We start from the raw sequence: 6,000 nt of genomic DNA on the forward strand, positions 1-6,000 counted from the left end.
CCAAATCAAGGGCGATGTTGTGGGTTATTGAGGAGCATGACATACATAGCGGTGTTTACGCTTAAATATTTAGACAAGTAAAGATGACATTCAAGAGATAAGGTACATTTTGGGTCATATTAAACGAGACCCGAAGGCGTAAAAGTGGTGTCATTTCTGCCCCCATGTCTATGGCTTTTCTTCTTCCTTAGTGCTGGCCTCATAATTATGTACATGAGTATTAGCGCACTGCGTACACACAAGCTGTACTTACTTTTACTCGGGAAGGAGGACCGCCCAAAACTCATTTCGGTATATTTTGGCCTTAGAAGGACCATGGAAGTACAAACACCTGAGGAAATATACACGATTATTGGGTTCTTTGACTAATTTCCTATCATCATGATCATGGCTAAAACTGGAAAATATGGCACCTGCCATCCCACTCGCATGTCTATGAAAATTATTTTGCGCAAAAACCATAGGTCTTAGAATATATAACCAGCATAGCATTGAAAATAAATGAAACATCAAATGTAAATTATACCCTCTCAGCTCATGGAAAGTGTTTAAACAGTTTATACGCTTGAAACCAAAAAGCTAAAAATAATTCCTGAAATCACCTGAACGCCATGAATGAAAATGACCTATTGTATAATGTAGGTGACAGGGCTTGTCCAAATATGGATACGAGTCGTCTGGATTCATGTGACTTATGCCTTGTCATTCACAACGAACAGGAAAATGATTACTACATATAGCTTAGCTTTAATCAAACATATGCATAATCAGATGACTATCACGCCATAGCAATTAAATAAAAAAACACTTGATGCATGACGTAAAACGTTAATCGCAGTCAAAAAATGTAAAGGACATGGGCACAGGGCGTACAATATTTGTTCCTATTTATAGTTTTGGGTTCAGTAGAGGGGCCTACCCTATACCCTACCAAAACAATAAAATAAAAAGGCCTCCTTTTTCTAGGTATCGTTGTTTAATTCGCTTAAAACGGCCCTATGGGTTTTTGCACTCATTCCGGCGCGGTAACTGGACTTACTTTCGCGATTGGTCTTTTTTGCGCTATTGAGATAGTGATCCGGGGATAGTGATCAATGTCTGAGCTGAGTAGGGGAGACCGGGGATGGACGTTACAAAATTCACATTTTGCCCCATATAATTCCAATGAAAGAACTCAAACACTCCATCTTGGGTCTGTGGTTAGCCCATTATGTTTACTAAAACTTGGGGCATACAAAACATGAAAACATCAAACAACTAATTAACTACTAATTAATTAATGAAGGTATTTTTTTGTAACAACTTACCCATATCGAAACCTTTGGGGAACTAAGATTTTCCGAGCTATTCCACGCTTGAACTGCTATAGAAACACGGGCTAAACTCGGGTCTTTTTTTACATCTCTTGCCACCGAAATATAATTTGTAGTGATATAACCTGGATCTGCTAGTTACATGGAGCAAATACTGTGATCGTTTGATTTTTTCAAAATAAACAGGCACGAAACTTGTTTAGACTCGCGTAGCTAGGGGTAAACCTTTTATTTTTAGTCAAAAATCGCGAAAATTTCAGTGTAAATTTCACGTTTCTTGAAAAACCAGGAGCTTCTAGTCAGCTTCTATTTACCAGAAACATACACAGCGCCATCTAATCACTTGGATCTCTTGAGTAAAATTTCTTCAAAGTGACCGCTTTCCATTGATGTAACATTCATTTTGGTGGCTTCAGATTCAGACTCGCGTGTGTTCAAGAAAGAAAACATCGTGAATTCGAAGTCTGACTGAAATCTAGTCATCAGGCCGTCATATCCTAGTCTTTTGCACAGACCTAAACATTTCGACGCACTGAATGCGCAAAGCCAATCGATCAGAAAGTAAACAAACAACCCGCTGAAGAGGTTAAGTGAGCTATTGTGCATAACGTGGACAAGCTTCTTCGCAAAGTTCGTGTAGATTCTATCATATTTGTGGCCAAATTGTAATTAAATTTTAAATTTTTTTATTATTCTGTAACCACAGTATTGTAAAATAAGTAATACAGAATAAAGGTGTGTATTTGTTTGCAATAAAACACAATATAAAGTGGTTAAAATAGCGATAAACGAGTCGTATGTCAAAATAAAAAATTCGACCGATAGTATCATAGGTTTCAGTGCTTCGTTGACAGTATCGATCTGTGTTCACTATGCGTGACCTGTGCGTTCAAGCCAATTTTGATAGGGCCCTTTTCACTAAAAAGGTTTCCATATGCCGCATACCGGGTAAGTTGTTACACCATGCGGGGTAAGTTGTTACAATGTTACAAAATTTTATGGACCTTTTATAGGCCTTTAGAAGCATTTAGATCATTTTTATTCTATAACAAGTTCATTTATATTAAACTATGATGCTCTTATATTATGGTCAGCCGCTGCAACTCGCAAAGAATCACCATATTCCAACACACGTTGGGCAGCAGCTTCCAAGTTACATTAAGAGGTGTTTTCCCTCTCCATCTACCTTTTTCAGGTTCTTGGCATCATTACAGGAGAACAATTACAGCTCTAGGTAAAGCAAAATACATAGTAAACATATCGAAACATTTAAACCTGAAAATTGAACCAAAATTTAGTTCAACACATGTAAAATGTAATTGGGGTAGGTTGTTACATGGGGTAGGTTGTTACAGTGTAACAACTATCCCTATAGGGAGTTTTACACACATAAGCCACTATAACACAACCCTGAGGCAGAATTACAGGTCATGACTCTGGGATATATTTATAGTGACCTACACATACTATATTTACCATAACAGGCTAGCTTAACGCACCTCCAGTTGTTGAAGCTATTACAATATTACAGTTTTGTCAGAAAGTTACTAGGGAAGGACAAAAAAAGTTTTTTTGACTTAACATTTTAGTAGAACAATGGAGAAAGCTCGCGATTGGCAGTATACCCAAGTGATGTGTAGGCAACATATGGATGTCAGTTAGCCTGCCCTCTCTTATTCCATCTTGGCACACTGAGAGGTGTAACAACTTCCCCGTGTAACTTCCATCCCCGGTCTCCCCTATAGTCTAGTAACTAAGAAAAAAGGTCCTACTCGTCGGACTAACTTTTTAATTTTATTGGACGTATATTCCAGGCAAAGTGTCTTCGTTTATACTTAGGGACGCACCATTAGATTCTCGGGGGGGGCATGGGAGTTTGTTTTTTTTTTTCGCCGCCTTTGGCGGCATAGACAAAGTTTGTTTTTTTTCAATTTTAATGTAGGCCTATACCTTTATACAGAGTTGGGTGGGGAAAAATTGTTTTTTTTACTCAAATCATTTTTTTTTTCAAATCATCGGGTGCGCCCCTTATCCGGAGGATCGTAAAAATCATCAAAATTCAGATCGATCTTGGCATATTCACAAAAAATCACATATAGTCACTCAAATATTAAAAAATAACACAGAAAGCTCAAAAACAGCAGCACCCATACAATTCCTCTTTTGCGTCAGCTTTATTTGTCTCAATATTTGACTGCAAACTTCTAGGTCATGCTCCCGGCTCCCCTCCGACCCGCCTAAATCCCGGGCGAAAATAGTACCCACTCAACATGCTCAACGGTTTGTATCCTAAAATTCTTCCAACAGTCTATAGATGGCGCTATAACGCTTTCTTCAGTGGTCGTAATTCTAGCTTTCCAACCCCGAATCGATTAGCATGACTTTTACTTACATATTTGTCACATGACAAACTTTATATAATGGGGTAAAAGCTGCTGGAAGAACGCCAATTCTATTATGTTATAGATTTTTAAATAAAATGATAATAGATATAATATTGAGGACAACATTTAAGCCAATGATATTGGTTGTTTTTGTCTTTTTTAAATTAAAATTATAATGTTAACAATTACCATGATTACTGTCGATAAGATCATTGTACTATATTGTGTGTGATACAAGTAGGTCATTTTATTTTTTGAATAAAAAATATGTTGATAGCATTACCTCAAGATACTACATGTATAGCCAATTCTTTTAGAGTCTTGACCAATTTTGTGAGACAAAAGAATCTTGAAATTTTGGACTCAAAAACCTCAACGTTAATACATTCACATCACGTAGACGTAGTTCATCAATGCAAGGAAATTTTTTCGCCAACATTATCCCAATAAAAGTAAAACAGATTTTGAAACCTTCAGTTGGTCTTATATCAAAATCGATTTTTTTTTTCATACGCAGAGTGTCTTTAAAATAGGGGGACCCTGTTCCCTCGTCAGAAGTTTTGCAAAATGAAAGTCACAGCCATTTGGTGCATCCCTTTAAACTGGCGGCCCGAACTCCCTTTCTCTTCTCTTCTCTCCATTTTTTGGAGGGGGGGGGGGGCCCCCAATCCTAATTGAAAACCATTAGAACATGGTTATTACACATTGATTAAATTGAATAATTGATTGTCAAATTTGTCTCCACGTGCAGAAAAATAGCTAAACTTCTAGACCATGATTTTGGCAAGAAGTCAAATCTATTTTGTTGTAAGGACACTATCGGCCCTCGTGATAGTATTGCACTTTGCCCGTCAAAACATAACCTTGAACCTGATTGCATAATGACAATGGTCCCATTGTATTAAAATATCCAGTGGCGTACCGTGGCCGCCCCAACCCCGGGGGCTGAAGAAGAAACAATTTTGCCGCCCCTTCCTTAACAGCCCGAAAAGGTTGACCCAATTTTTTTCACGGTCGTATGAAAAAGTGAAGAGCAAAAAAAAGAAAAAAAAAGAGGAATTTAGGCGCTAGCGCCCTAAAAGCCACCTTTTTTCAATTTTTTTTATCCTTTTTCAATTTTTGGCGCCCTTTTTTCTTTGCTAATTCGTTTTGCCGCCACCTTCGTTTTTGCCGCCCTGTTTTTGCCGCCCTTCTTCTTCCGCCGCCCTTCGTTTTTGCCCCCCTACTTTGACCCCGGGGGCTGGCGCCCCAAAGCCCCCCAAAATACGCGCATGATATCGATGGACCTCCATCCATGATCACATGCCCTGCACTCATACGCAGAGGATGATTTAAGGAAGCCCCATCATGCACTGTAAACATGGTAAATGTGCTATCACTAGAGTTTCAACTGCCACTTTACTTTTCAAATCCCATTGAACTCTGTGCAAAAGATGTTGTTTTAGAATTGCCCGTGTGTCGTCATTATTTGGTCGATTTCAGATCTAAAGTGATGTATGCATGAATGACAATTCACACCTTCTGTAGATAACATAAAATGTGAAATCGACCAACTTTTTGAAGGTGTATTTATTGTAAATATATCTGTCCAAATTCAAATTTAACCATGCACGTGTGTATGCAGTGGGCGGGCAGTGGTGTCATGTTTACGCACACAGCTGTGCTAACCGCAAGACTTGCTGGGAAGTGCTTAAATCATCCTCTGGCTACCAGTCGTGCCTTTTCGAAGTATGGCGTACACAAAAGGAGATAGGGCAGGCTTCAATCTGGGTAAAACCCGGCAAATTCAAAAGACTTTACCCACTTCGTGCAGCGCCATATTGTATCCGCCATATCTCGAAAAGGCTAATGGTGCATGGGTCTTACGGAGTTGGAAGCTGCCCAAAGATCTTTTAGTAACTAGAATTCTGTGAAGCTGCCCGATGCTGGCATGGCATATCAGTAACAGTAAACATCATGTAAAACGGGGTCTTTCGGAGCTCCGAACTGTCCGTCAGTAATTTTGGTTGAACATTCTCTGAAGAACCCAGGGAGGAATGCAATGAGCAAATTATTTGGGGGGTCTGGAAATTGAAATGATCAAAAATAATGTCTTTGGTAAACATTCAGGGGTCTTTCGGAACTGCGTGGTCCATGGGGCCTGGTCTTTCCGGGTTATGGATATAGGTAACGTGGGCAAGTATTTTTGGTGTGGGGGGGGGGGGGCCAAAGGGCTCCCACCCCAAGCGGCGATTTTTGGCCATATAGGGTGCCATATATGGGGACAAACTTGAAGGTTCAACAAAGAAACTTTTGATAGGGTT

This window comes from Amphiura filiformis, chromosome 19 (genome assembly GCF_039555335.1).
Source record: "Amphiura filiformis chromosome 19, Afil_fr2py, whole genome shotgun sequence".
Taxonomy (NCBI): Eukaryota; Metazoa; Echinodermata; class Ophiuroidea; order Amphilepidida; family Amphiuridae; genus Amphiura; species Amphiura filiformis.